Below are 15,562 nucleotides of genomic sequence, written 5' to 3'. Positions count from 1 at the left end.
AATACTCCTGAATGCTTGCATGCTCAAAATTGCTTTCCTATAACTAAACAGTTAGTCTAGCTTGATCTTAAACCTTTGAGACACACATTATTTTCCTGAATATCATGTAAGTGTTGCTCTATTGTTTTGGAGCACTACTTTTTTTTTTTCAATTTGACTTTGTGTTTTATTTCAATGGACACCCTTTATTCCTCGTTAGTGAGAAAACTGGGCTAGGTCTCATGGTGAGTAGTCACAGTTATTAAGCAAATAAACATGCCCCCGCTTTCATGCCTGCCTCTATTTCTTTCTGTCTTCAGTCTCGTCTGGCATTGAAATATGGAGTTATCCTTACTTATAACCCACTTAAAAATGACATATCTTTTTATTTTACTGACCAAAGGAGTTTACTACTTGAAGTCTGAAACTTTACTGCAACGACTCAATTTTGACTGCTCTTGGTCAATTTTCTCTGGCTACTATTTTTGCCCTTTTTTTCTTTATTTCAGAATAGTTTTAGTCACATTATAACTTTATATGTTTGTCTGTTATTTGTTTTTGGTTTTCTTCTTTGGGTCAGCAATTATGTTGGATTTCCTTTGTGTCTCTCCTGCATATATCTTTTTTTCCCTTTATTTCTTATTGACTTTTTACTTCCATTTTATTTATTTTTCTTATTAATATGCTTTATTCCTTATTTTTTACAATCTAGATAATTTCTGATGCTTTTTCAAATTTAATTTTTATTTTTATGATGGTTTGGTTTCATTTTGCATTTTTCCTTCAATTAGGTTAATCATATGCAATAACCAAGATTTGACCATTTTGTAATGCACAGAAGTTTCATATAGTTCAACTTAATATTTTTCTCTTGAATGAGCCAGCTCATATTTTATCTGTTCCTGTTGCCCTATTCCTTTTTCTCCCTGGGTTTTCACACTTTTACTTTGTAATCATGCTTCATACAGGCAACTGCTTCAATTAATTACATTTAATTTCCTGAGAAATGAGTATTCATAACTTTCATCTGTTTCATAGCAATAATTTTTAGTAAATATTGTTAATTTATTATCAAGTTTTGTTGCTTTTATTTTGGATATCTTTGTTTCAGTGCTTTGTTAAGTTCCCATTTAATTTTTGTCCTTTAATAAGTTGCATTTTTCTAAAGCCAACATTAGGTCTCTGTGGGTGGGGCGGGTGGGATGTGTGGGTGAGTCACCAAGGCTCGCTGTTTTTTACCACCCAAAGTCTTCCCTGGTGCTGCAGAGACAGATTCCTCCCTGAAAGCATGACTTGGATGTGCCGTATTCTACCATAAAAGAGAGCAGAAAGTGGTGGTGTATTTACTTGCATTTTTCCTAGCTCACCTCCTCTGCATCTCTGAACCAAGAAGATACAGAAGATCTTCCACCATCAGACTGGTTTACCTTAGCACCCATACTAATTGTTGCAAATTATAGATATATTTTGCATTTCAGTATAGGCCTTGCTTTCCCTAAGTGTACTCTTGCCAGTACTTTCTAAAATATGCTACTATTGTGCCCTCTCCTCATTCTCTGTATTTCTTTCCTTCATTTTTTGCCTACTGCTTGATTTAAACTGCTTTGACCATACATGATCCATTCTTCAGTATGTGCATATTCTATCTGTTGTAGAAGGTAGTGTACAAAGGTTAAGGCTGTGAACTCTGTAATCAAATTGCCTTTTAGTTCTATTCTTAGTTCTCAATTTGTTATCTCCATGACATTCTGCAGATTATTTTATATCTTGTGCCTCAATAAATTCATCAGAAAAAAAAATGGGTATAGTAGTTATATCTGTGGTTTAGTGCAGAGTTAAATGAGTTATTGTGTGCTAAGTTTTACTAACAGTACCTGAAATGTAATAACTGCTATATAATTGTTAGCTGTTGTTATTATTGTTGTTATTATTTTCACTAAAAAATGTCATTTGTTAAGATTTTAAAACTTTCTTTCTTTGTGCTTTTGCATGATTTCGAGGAGGAAGAAGAAATGCTGACTACATCTTCACACCAGTAGATATCTTCACTTCCTTTTTCTGCTGCTTATTTTACTCAGTGTGTATTGATCCTTTGTTGTTGATTCATTTTTAAGAATGAAAATGTTCAATTGATTAATATAAATGGCTCACCTGGGTGTCTTATGCTATTTCTGGCCTTTCTCTGTCCTGAGAACCCTGACTACCTGCTTGGGCAGGTGTGCAGGGCAAGACACAGTGAGGGCTTCCCTTCAGGGTGTGTTCTGAGCTGTGGACATCTAGGTTCAAGTCATTTCTCTCAGAAATTTGAACCCATTCTCCAACTGGGTGCCAAAACAAGGAGGGCCTTATTCTCGGGCGTCAACTTCCACTCTGGGAACTCCAAGCCCTTCTAGGCAGATTGGCTTGATTTCTTTGGAGACTATTTCCTGTATTCCACCATTCACCCTGGAGATAAAGGTTGCCGCAGCAGGGAGTGGAAGAGGGCAACAGAGCACTCGTTCACAGGCTCTCTGCCAACCCGTGGGCACACGCAGGACTGTCTGCTGCTGTGTGTGAGTGGGAAGGCGGGGCCGTCAGCCGGAGGCTCCGCGTTAGGGAGGGGAGAGTGGGCAAAGGGGTACAGAAAGGGGTCTCCCACAGTCAGCAGGGGCGGAAGGTGGGAGCGGGAGGAAGGGCAGGACCAGGGAGACCGTTCATTTCATGGGAAGGGAAGAAAGAGCCGTCACTGGGGAGCTGAGATTCTCATTCAGTTCAAAATTGTGAGGAAAGATTGAGAAAGGGAGGACAGGGCAGGTGGTCAGCAGTGTGAACAACTGGAAGGATGAAGCAGAATGTGTGGTGGTTTGCAAAAATGGCGAGAAGTGTCCTAAAAGTGTCAGAAGGGGACTTCCCCGGTGGTCCAGAGGTTAAGAGTCTACCTTCCGATGCAAGGAACTAAGATTCCACAACTAGAAAAGTCTGCACTGCAGCAATGAAGATCCAGTGCAAGGAGAAAAAAAAAGAATGTAGGTATTAAAAAAATATCAGAAGCACATTTTTTTTTAAATTATTTTTATGAGGAACTGACTGTCTCTGACGTGGGGATGAATCAGAGGCAGAAATCGGAACTTAAAACCACGAGGAGACTGTCCCCTTGTATATCTACTTATCTTCTTATGTGGGAAAGACCATCTTTTTTTCCCTCTGGAACCATGTTGAGTCACAGTTCTCTATACATGTCAGCTGAATGGGGAGATGGTCAAATGTCTAACACATCCTTTATGAATGGATCCAAATGAACATTCTCACCTGCATTTTGTTCTGGTCTTCCAGGTAAGTGAGAAGTCAACAGAAAAGATAAGAACTGGGGCCCCAAAGAATTCTAGTTGTCATTCTTGTTTCAGATCCTTGCTCTTTGTAAATTCACAGAGGAGTTTAAAAACAGGTATCTCCCCCTAAGAGGTGTACTCTGAGAACTGTGCATTTTTTTTAAATTTGTTTAAAATTAGCCTGGATCCTAGTAATGCAGTTTGATCAGAAAGATTAGTCCATCATTTGTTTTTTTTTAATCATATTTTTGCATTTGTAAGAAGGAAAAATATCATTAAGCCAGAGAAGACAATGAGATTTAAAAATAAGTCATTCATTCTCTCTTTATCTTTTTGCTCCAGTGAATCAGTAAGGTACAAGTAGGGAGGCTACATTGTCTGCAAACTTCCCTATCAAATGCTTACCTGCTTATAATAAATATGCAAACTTATGTAAAAAGTGACTGGGAAGTTTCAGATCCCTTCTTTTCTTGAGCGTTTTCCAAAATATTCTGTGTGACACAGTTCCATGAAATGCTTTGTAAAATGTAAGTTTTCGTAGTCTATTAAATTGGGGAAATACTGCTACATTTATTTTCCTCTTTAAAAGTTCTAACGGACTTTAATATGTTAAAGAATCCAAGAAGTTCTACAATATAGAAGAATTTAATTTGTGTAGGTAGAAGTTTCCCAAAATTGGGCTCTTTTTTTCTATGTAATTCCTAGTATCCTGTAGATTGCGCATAGGGAAGACTTTTTACTTTAGAGCCCATGACTGTGGTCCAAACAGCCATTTGGATGGTGCTGAGGACCACAGCTGGTCTCTGTGGGCCAGGATTCCTGGCCTCTCTGCCTAATGCTAAGAGGTGTTCTCTGATATCCCTGAAGATGGCTTGCTCCATAACATTCAGTCTCCTGAATGCTCAGCCCAGAGGCTTGTTACTGTGGAACTAATAAGTTTTATGGATACTCTTCCCCTTTGGCATTCTTAAGGAAGCACACAATATCCTTCAGAATTCTCCAGGCTTCCTGTTAATAAAGTATCTCATGTACTTAAACAGACTCTTCTTATAAAATATTTTAACATAACTTAGAAGTTTCAAAAATCTTATTTTCTAGTATATAATAAAGGTACATTTAAACAGCACTTGTATATGTATATAATTCCTTTCTCCATGCTTCTAGAGCTCATAACTTGTACTTCTCTTACAGCACATAACACATTCTGTATTTTCTCACTGTCAGTAGGGTATACACTTTTTTCTTATCTATTAGATTGCAAATTACTTAGGAGCCGGGACAGTGACTTTTCCTCTTTTTTACCCTTGGATAAATTTCACTCTGGGTTTTACACAATAAGGCTTAATTAGATGCTTGTTAAGTGTTTGGCTAATATTTATAACATCCCTATGGAAAAGACTTGGGGAAGTTTCTTTATATCTATTTAACTTATGGGAAAACCTTAAGTTTTTGGCAAGCTAGAAAGATTGAGTCATTTTCCCAAGATCAGCTACTTATAACAGATGTAAGACAAAAACCAAATTTCATGGACTCCAAATCAGAGGCTGAAAACAAAATTTAAGAAAACATATCCTGATTCCAAATTCTCTTTTGCTTATGCTTGTTACAGGCCTCCAGGAATCCAGCTAATAAAGCCTAGCAGTGAGGCAGACTCTAGCAGAAGGACAAAATGAAGAGAGTACTGGATTTAGAAGCGTAGGTCCTGGTTCCAGCTCTGTCCTTGATCTGACTGATAGTGATACCAAGATAAAAAGACATGGCCCAGGCCTCAGGAAACTCAGTCCAGTGCTGGCTGCTACCGTTTATAGCTGAATGAATTGTGTTTATGTAATATGACCACGTGCTATCATGTGCTGTAGAAGTGGAGTAGAGAAATTAATTCTCACTGCTCAAGGACATCAGGAGGGCTACAGAAACATATTTTCTGAGATGGGCTTTGGAGGATGAATAGGAGTTGGCCAGGCAGAGAAGAGGGTAAAGGGATATTCCAGACAGAGAAAAGAGTTTATGTGAAGTTAAGGTGACCTAAAAAAGCATGCTAAGCTGATGGGTTGGAAAGTACTTTCAAGTCTTAAGTGTTGACTTTATGTGGGAGGGCTGGCAGGGGTGGAGTTGGCAAAAGAAGAAACTAGAAAGGTGACTCTTTCACTTCCTTGGTTAAATTTATTACTAAGTATTTTATTCTTTTTGATGCAATTATAAATGTGATATGCACTCAATATGCCAGCAAATTTGGAAAACTCAGCAGTGGCCACAGGACTGGAAAAGGTCAGTTTTCATTCCAATCCCAAAGAAAGGCAATGCAAAGAATGTTCAGACTTCTGCACAATTACACTGATTTCACACACTAGCAAAGTATGCTCAAAATTCTCTAAGCCAGGCTTCAACAGTACATAAACCATGAATTTCCAGATATTCAAGCTGGATTTAGAAATGGCAGAGGAACCAGAGATCCTTTGGATGATCCATTGGATCATCAAAAAAGCAAAAGAGTTCCAGAAAAACATCAACTTTTGCTTTATTGACTATGCCAAAGCCTTTGACTGTGTGGATCACAACAAACTGTGGAAAATTCTGAAAGAGATGGGAATACCAGACCACCTGATCTGCCTCTTGAGAAATCTGTATGCAGGTCATGAAGCAACAGTTAGAACTGGACATGGAACAACAGACTGGTTCCAAATAGGGAAAGGAGTTCGTCAAGGCTGTATATTGTCACCCTGTTTATTTAACTTATATGCAGAGTACATCATGAGAAACACTGGGCTGGAGGAAGCACAAGCTGGAATCAAGATTGCCAAGAGAAATATCAATAACCTCAGATATGCAGATGACACCACCCTTATGGCAGAAAGTGAAGAAGCACTAAACAGCCTATTGATGAAAGTGAAAGGGGAGAGTGAAAAAGTTGGCTTAAAACTCAACATTCAGAAAACTAAGATTATGGCATCTGGTCCCATCACTTCATAGCAAATAGATGGGGAAACAATGGAAACAGTGATTGACTTTATTTTCTTGGGCTCCAAAATCACTGCAGATGGTGATTGCAGCCATGAAATTAAAAGATGCTTGCTCCTTGGAAGACAAGTTATGACCAACCTAGACAGAATACTAAAAAGCAAAGACATTACTCTGCCAACAAAGGTCCGTCTAGTCAAAGCTATGGTTTTTCCGGTAGTCATGTATGGATGTGAGTTTGTATAGAAAGCTGAGCTCCAAAGAATTGATGCTTTTGAACTGTGGTGTTGGAGAAGACTCTTGAGAGTCCCTTGGACTGCAAGGAGATCCAACCAGTCCATCCTAAAAGAGATCAGTCCTGGGTGTTCATTGGAAGGACTGATGCTAAAGCTGAAACGCCAATCTTTGGCTACCTGAAGCGAAAAGCTGATTCATTTGAAAAGACCCTGATGCTGGGAAAGATTGAGGGCAGGCGGAGAAGGAGACAACAGAAGATATGGTTGGATGGCATCACCAACTCAATGGACATTAGTTTGAGCAAATTCTGAGAGTTGGTGACAGACAGGGAGGCCTGGCGTGCTGTAGTCTATGGGGTCATAAAGAGTTGGACATGACTGAGCGGCTGAACTGACTGAACTGATAAAAGGGATTATTTTTCTTAATTTCTCTTTTTGGTAGTTTGTGTATAAAAATGCAGTTGATTTTTTTATTTTTATTTTTTAACTTTATAATATTGTATTGGTTTTGCCATATATCAACATGAATCCGCCACAGGTAAAAAAAATAATAATAAATAAAATACAGATACCAATGTAAGCACACACACACAAAATGCAGCTGACTTTAGTATATTGATTTTGTATCCTATAGCTTTATTGAATTTATTAGTTGTAACAGTTTCTGCTGGAATCTTTAGGGTTTTCTATATATAATATAATGTAATCTGCAGATAATTTTACTTCTTCTTTCTGATTTGGGTGACTTTTTTTTTCTTGACTAATTGCCCTGGTAGGACTTCCAATACAATGTTGAATAATACTGGTGAGAGTGAGTATCCTTATTCTTCAAAAAATAATATTTAACAGACTTTGTTTTTTAGAGCAATTTTAGGTTCAGGGCAAAATTGAGACATCCTGTAAACAGCCTGCTTGCATACGTGCGTACCCTCTCCTATTATCACCAGTCCCCACCACAGTGCTTCATTTGTTACAATTGATGAGTCTACATTGACGTATCATTATCATCCAAAGTCTCACTTTTGGCATTGAACCTCCCATGGGTTTAGACAAACTTATAGTGACATGTATCCACTATTATATATGATACAGAATAGTTTCACTTTCTAAAAATTCTCTGTTCTGCTTATTTATCCCTCCCTTTCTCCTAACCCCTGGCAACTACTCCTCTTTTTACCTAGATATTATCTTCCAAGTCATGGGATTCATTGGGAGCTTTAAGAGAGAAACTGATAAAATTGGATATGCTTCTGGAAACTGAGGAATATGGTTTCTTCTGCATTGTAATTTTCTGACTGCTGACGTGTGGCATGGAGTAGGTACTCTACAGATATTGATTGGATGAATGAGTATGTTTTAGGGAGTGATGACTTCTCAGAGCGTCTTTGTATTTGCAAAAACAGAGTCTGTAGAGTAGATTCTGCCTGGGTTTGAGCTTCTACCCGAGAGCATCAGAGCTCTGCTTCCCCTGTGTTAGCGATCATCCAGACAGATGTCCCGCAGATCCTACTCACCCACCAGGATGGCCTCACAGCGGCGCCCACTGCCGTTCTTCCCAGCGTCGCAGGCTCCTCAGTGACTATGGAAACAGAAGACAGGGCGGGGATCATCCGGCTCGTTCCAGCTTCATCTCTTTCTCCGTTGCTTTCTGTGCTGCACACGCAGACTGGAGCCATGACCTTCGACAAGCTGAGCAAATTATTTCCTGCTAATGAGCTTAATTATCTGGTTCTCTATTTGAGATAAACTTTAAAATGTTGTAAAGGCCTTCCAAGACCTTTTGTTCCTGCAGGAACTCATGGTAAAATGGTAGAATGCTCTGGCTCCACACAACCCGGAAGCTGAGGTTGCTCAGATAATGAGGCTGGTGCCCGCCTGCCTCTTCACACCCAAGACTTATTGGATGTCTACAACAAGTGGGCAGGAGAAAAATTACTATCCTTCTTTTACAGATGAGGAAACTGAGCCCCATGGATGAGTCACTGCAGCCTCTCCCATCCCGGTCTAACTCCCTTCCAGTTATGTGATGCTCTCTTCACTCGCTCGCTGGGAAGCCTGGTGGTCCCTCCCTTAAGGACTTTGCCATAATAGGCTGACCGAATGAGAGAGACATCACTGGGAGCAATGATTGTTTCCTCTATTTCCTGATAGGAGAGAGTGAGGCCCAGATAGCCTGTTGGTCCCCAAGGCCTCAGGGAAGCAGAGCTCCCAGGGTCCCATCCTCCACACACACCATCAGCTGGGTACTATCTTCTCAAGGCTCTAGAGTTCCTCAGTCACCAACCTCCATTTATTGAGCACCTAGTCCTCATCCAGAACAGTCTGGGATTTGGAGAAGTTCTTCTCTGACTTACATTTGTTTATGAATCACCTGGAGAACATGTTAAAATGCCCTGTAGTTCTGGGCTGGCCTCAAATTCTACTTTTATAATATGCCAGTGATGCTAATCTGCTGGTGCCCGGACCACACTTCAACCAGCACGACAGTAGAGAGAAGGAAAAACTGGAGGAAGCCTTGCCTTCAAATCGTTCCCTGACAGGTAGAGGGGAACAAGGTCAGAGGGGCAGAGGCCTTTGTAGTGCTCAAGGATTAACAGAGGTTTAAAGCATGGCTTAGGCATGGCTGGTGTCTGATGTTGTTTAGTGAACAGGTGATGAGAAATGATAAGAAAGGAGTACCCAACTGTGAATCAACAAGGGTGAACTGCAGGAGCCAAGTCCAACGAGCTCAGAAATGACTACTGATTAATGTACTCTCAAAGCACTAAGTTGAGGGAAATCAAAAAATAAGTCTTTAGCCTGCCATCTAGGGTTGTTGTTATTGTTGAGTTCCTAAGTCATGACTGACTCTTCTGTGACCCCATGGACTGTAGCCCTCCTACATGGCTCCTCCGTCCATGTGATTTTCCAGGCAAGAATACTGGAATGGGTTGCCATTTCTTTCTCCAGGGGACCTTACCGACCCAGGGATCAAACCCACATCTCCTGTGTCTCCTGCATTGGCAGAAGGATTCTTTACCACTAAGCCACCAGGGAAGCCAGCTAGGGTAGTGACTTTCAAAACTTTTTTTTGGACCATAACCAACAATAACACAATAAGGAATACATTGGTACATTTTGCGTGTGTGGGTGTATGTGTGTAGAAATAGGTATATGCACACATGTATACATATCTAATGCTGAAGCAAATGTCTCTAGAAATGATAGTAAAATTTTATTAAAATGTAATTTTTTTATCATCCCCTAGACATAACAGAGAAGGCAATGGCACCCCACTCCAGTACTCTTGCCTGGAAAATCCCATGGATGGAGGAGCCTTGTAGGCTGCAGTCTATGGGGTCGCTAAGAGTCGGATACGACTGAGCGACTTCACTTTCACTTTTCACTTTCATGCATTGGAGAAGGAAATGGCAACCCACTCCAGTGTTCTTGCCTGGAGAATCCCAGGGATGGCGGAGCCTGGTGGGCTACCGTCTATGGGGTCGAACAGAGTCGGACACGACTGAAGCGACGCAGCAGCAGCAGCAGCAGACATAAAGACAAAAGAATGAAGTAGGTGATACTGATGTCCAGTAAGCTCTGGGGTATGGCAAGGGGGCCACATGACCTGGCTGCAGTTGTGGAAGGATTCAGCCACTGCCCTCTAGGATCACTTGGGGGTGCTCCTGTCTGGCCAAGGCCGACCAGAAGCCAGAGGCAAGGGAGCTATGGTGATAGAGTCCAGGGAGGATGAGACCCTAGATCCCTAGCAGGATGATGAATAAACTTGGGGAGAGAATGGGGAGAGGGTTGGCAAATAGAGACTAGCCAACCCAAATATTTACACTTACCCTATGTGATATACTTTGATGTTTCCTATTTAGTGCTGTCTGTTATTTTACATTTCTTTTCCTCCCACCCTCCCCAGTCAGTCATTCTCTCCCTCGCTCCCTCATGCTGGTTGTTGCCTGCTAAAATTAATATACTCATCAGTGAGTTGTAACTTGTAGTTTGAAAACCACTGGTCTGAAATAAATAAGGCAAATGCATTTTATTTGGGATACCAACTTTGATTGACAATGATAACCTGAAAAGTGAAAGTGAAAGCCGCTCAGTTGTGTCCGACTCTTTGCGACCCATGGTCTATACAGCCCATGGAATTCTCCAGGCCAGAATACTGGAGTGGGTAGCCTTTCCCTTTTCCAGGGAATCTTCCTAACCCAGGGATCGAACCCAGGTCTCCCATATTGTGGGCGGATTCTTTACCAGCTGAGCTACAAGGGAAGCCTGAGAATATTGGAGTGGGTAGCCTATCCCTTCTCTAGGGGATCTTCCCTACCCATGAATTGAACCGGGGTCTCCGGCATTGCAGGGGGATTCTTTACCAACTGAGCTATCAGGGAAGCCTCTGAAAGGCTATGTTAAAAAAGATTCTAAGATTGAATCTAGACTTGTTAGCAAAGAAAGGGTGAGCGATTGCACAGACCTGCCATTGATTTAGAAGTGGAAAGTGGCAATCCCCATGCCAAGTATTGGCTGTCAATGATCTAAGAGTGCCATGTGATTGGGCAAGACACACATATCCAAACATCTTTCTAGTACAGGCCACGCTTGTGGGTACCACAGAGATACTCAGCAGCACTATGGGGATTTGAACGACCCAAATATTAGAATTTAGAAAGAAAGGTTTCAGTCCACGTTTATCATGTTTATTGGTTTTTTCCATGTTCTTCTCTCCAGGTGGAAGTACTCAGTGGTGTGAGCTCTTCGGTGAATCAAAAATTGGGAACCAGTTCTCAGTGAGATTGAGAGAGGTCAAGAGCGGCGTCTCCCCAAAGAGAGTCTTTGTAGACCTCAGCGTGCACATGTCAGGGGTGGGTCTGGCCTGTAGAATTTCCAGGTAGCACCACAATGGCAGATGAATGATAAACCCGCAGGCGGTCAGCATCTTTGTAAAGCGAGCTCTGACCAAGTGTCCTCTGTGGGGTCGGCCCAGCCCAGGTCGCACTGAGGCTGATGTACAGCGTGTCTTACTTCACAGAGGAGCTTGTGACTATCCCTCCGGGGCCCAGCCCTGCCCTCTGCTTAGTGCACATCACGAGCTGCCGTAGTGGGCCATCCCCCCGAGAGCTGGGGAGAGCAGTGGCTTCCATCTCTGGGCTGGTGAGGGAGCTGCTCCCACAGGGCCAGAGAAATGGGGGAGCCACCCAGAGGAAGAGCTGCTGGGACTGAGAAGGGGGAGTGTGGGAATAGGACTCCCCCTAAGTCTTGTCTTGTCAGATTTGGGGAGATAAGCCTGACACATATAGTGATCGGTGGCAAAAAAGAAAAACAAATCAATGTGCCTTCTCACAAGACACATAATGTGAGAAGCCACATAGTGAAGAGAATCTCTGAGCCTAGGGAGGGTGCAGAGACGTCACCTCCTGTAGCAGCTCATGAGCAACGTGGCCGCAAAGTAGAAGCAGGGCAGCGAGGACTCAGGACTCCCTGGCAGCCTGGAGTTAAGAGGACCACATACCAGTGATGAGCTCTGGTCCTGCTGATGGCCGGGGAAGCCCACATTTGCCCCACTCCCACGGGAGCCCAAAGGCAGGACTAGCTCTTCCTCTTGAGCCCGTCCTCTCTCCTCCTTCTGTTTCTGGGTACCTAGCGTTTTCAATACATATTTGATTGAAAAATAGATATTCCCTGTCAAGAGTACAATTCAGGAACATAAAATATTGACCTGGAATTATGGACAGAGCCCAAGTAAATGTCAATAGTATTTAAGGTCAAAATAAGCAGGGAAGACCAAGCGGCTGGAACGTCTATCCAGGCTGTCTGGAGAAGGATAGTTTCAGAGAAAGCCCAAAGCATTTTCATACTGAGATCCCAGATTTGCTAAAGCTATTATCTGCAACCAAATACCCTCTCTGTCAGAGTTACAGAGCTAGTCTGGGAAATAACCATGGTGGTTGTACCAAAGCCTTTGGTGAGAAATTGAAAAGAGCTAAGTTTATTTTAAAATTTCATTTATTAAAAATTTTTTTTTTAATTTTTACAATGTTGTGTTGGCTTCTGCCATACAGCTACATGAATCAGCCACAACTACACACATATCCCCTCTGTCAGGGCTGAGTTCAGATCCAGTTGGATTTCTTATATGAAGAGCTGGGAGGTAGGTCTGCCAACCTCAGTTCAGTTCTCTCTGTCTCTATCTCTGTCTCTTTCTCCCTCCTTTTCTCTTGTTCTCCCCTGCTTTTCTGTTCCCTTCTCTCTTTTGTTATCTTTCAGTTTGTCCAACACAGAGGAGACTGGCGCACTACAGTCCATGAGGTCACAAAGAGTCAGATGTGACTTAGTGACTGAAAGACAATACCATGGTTCACGCCCACATCTCTTCTCTCAATCCTTGCATGTAAACATCAACACATCTGTAAAAGCCAAGAAATGCAGATGATTGGCAGCACCATCCTGCAGGAAGAAACATGAAGTTAATTCTTAGTAAAAGGAGAGTTGAGAGTTTGATGTTCAACAGTTCAAACAAGATTCACGGGGGATCTTATTTCCTAGCATGTTGCTCAGGCTGGAGCAAAGCAGGCATTAAGGAGGGAAATGCATTGCTCAAAGTCACATGAAATTACCACCTTCCTTCCACTATATTGAACAATCTACGTGGTCGGAGGCTACCAAGGAGCTGATTCTAGGCACTGAGCCAAATCCAGTCAATTAAGAGAAGTCAGGGAGTGTTTAAGATCTAGTAACTCCATCTATCAGTAGAATTGAAGTGTTCAATGGAAGATAGCCCGGAGGCTCATCACAAATTTTTCTTGACGTTGAAAAAATTGGCTTAAGGGATTTTTTTTTTTAAGTTTCAAAGGTTCTTGATTGGAATTTTAACGTGTATCTTGCAGCTTGATTACAGCTAGAAAGCAGGAAGTAGCTCAAATAAATTCACAATCTCAGCTGTCCAGCACAGTGATAAAGAATAAACTGTTAGAGGGACTTCCCTGGTGGTCCAGTGGTTAAGACTACGAGCTTCCAGTGCAGGAGGCATGAGTTTGATTCCTGGTCAGGGAACTATTAATAAGATCCCGAAAGTCACATGGGCTTCCTGGGTGGTGCTAGTGGTAAAGAATCAGCCTGCCAATGCAGGAAACATAAGAGACATGTGTTTGATCCCTGAGTCTAGAAGATTTCCTGGAGGAGGGCGTGGTAATTCACTCCAATATTCTTGTTTGGAGAATCCCCATGGACAGAGGAGCCTGGAAGGCTACAGTCCATGGAGTTGCAAAGAGCTGGACACAACTGAAGCGACTTAGCATGCATGCACACACACACAACCCACCCCACCCAGCATGGCCAAAAAATTAATTAACAGGCACTTTATTAAAAAAAAAAAAAAGAATAAATTCACAGAACTCCTTAGAGGGGCAGAGAATTGGGAGATGGGTTCAGAGAGAAGGTGACCCTCAGAAAGATTTCACCTGAAATGGCTAAGAACTATTATAAGGCCATTATTTTCAGTTTGTAGGTACACCTACTTATGTCTCTGAGTCTTTTTGCTAAAGAAATAATTAAGACCACTAGTACAAGTCCTGTTTTGACGCCATGTGATATTATGGTGTAATCTTACCAAGACAAGAGGACCTCTCTCAACCTCCATCACTATCACCAGGAAAGAGATACATAGTGTACAGGGTAACCTTCCAATGCAGCTCCAAAGTATACATGAAAATAAGTTAATTTAGCTGGAGTTTCAAGAAAAAAAAAAATTCAAGGAAGCTTCTGAGCAAATAAGTTGTAATAATAGTAATAACATAGTATCCATGGTAGTAAAGCAAAGGAACTGTGGATAATGGGACTCCACTATTAAAAAGGCAAATTCTATCTCCATTCCTGCCTGCTCTGCTAGACTTGTGTGTGGCCAGAGAGGAGGGGGGAGGTGACAGGGACTGATGGAGAAGCCTACGCCTAAGTATGGAGGTAAGTCTGAAAACTTGATTTGATCTCCTCGAGGTGAGCTCAAGGTGGTATCTTGCTGAGGAGACTGGGTGAGGGACTAAGTAGCTTCCACTACTTCACCCTCTATGGAGAACACTTTCTCCCCTCTCGGCATCTTCTGGGTTACCCTATACACACTAACCAGTGCTGAGATGCTCAGGGTCAGGATCCGGATATGGTCTGGTGTGGTGGCATTGATGTCTGCATAAAACAGGGCAGAGAGAAGCAGCTCTTTGTGATCACCCCAAATGCACCAGAAGCCTATGTGAGGGTTTGGGCAAAAGGCCTGTGATCAGAAATGAAGGGACTCCTGTAGCTAGGATGCTTTTCTTGTCGAGTGTGGGGGCTGGCCCTATCGAGCCATAGATCTCTTCTCTGAGATATGATGGATACATCTATGTTCAAATCCTCCTCTGGACATGGGCTTCTGCTGTCCCAATAGTTTGATGTTACATGACAACAAGGAGTCCCAATACTATAACGACAGGAGACTTGGCCCCCCGGTCTTTCCTCCCCACACTTCTAGCCCTGAGCCGCCTCTCTTCTTTGAATTACTATGGTATCTCTTTACCTAGGGCTTCCCTGGTAGCTCAGCTGGTAAAGAATCCACCAGCAATGCAGGAGACCTTGGTTTAATTCCTGGGTCGGGAAGATCCCTTGGAAAAGGTATAGGTTACCTACTCCAGTATTCTTGGGCTTCCCTGGTGGCTCAGGCAATAAAGAATCCACCTGCAACACCAGAGACCTGGGTTCAGTCCCTGGGTTGGGAAGATCCTCTGGGGGAGAGCATGTCCACCCACTCTAGTATTCTTACCTGGAGAATCCCCATGGACAGAGGAGCCTGGCAAGCTACAGTCCATGGGGTCATAAAGAGTTGGGCACGACTGAGCAACTAAACACAGCACAGCACAGCTCTTTACCTGCTGTTTAGGATGGGGATTACTAGAGGCCACGTTGTGAGTCTTGTGCCTCTGTGTTGTGGTCTGTAAATAGTACTATTCCTGTTGGACTCTAAGTTTCCCCAGGGAAGTGAGTGCCCAGCCCAGGGCCCAGCACACAGAAAGTATTAATATCACTGCTGTCATCTCTCGGCTGGGAAATGAAAAGGTGCAGGAA

Source organism: Bos indicus x Bos taurus, chromosome 16, assembly GCF_003369695.1.
Source record: "Bos indicus x Bos taurus breed Angus x Brahman F1 hybrid chromosome 16, Bos_hybrid_MaternalHap_v2.0, whole genome shotgun sequence".
Classification (NCBI taxonomy): Eukaryota; Metazoa; Chordata; class Mammalia; order Artiodactyla; family Bovidae; genus Bos; species Bos indicus x Bos taurus.
Note: the sequence above shows the minus strand (reverse complement) of the source record.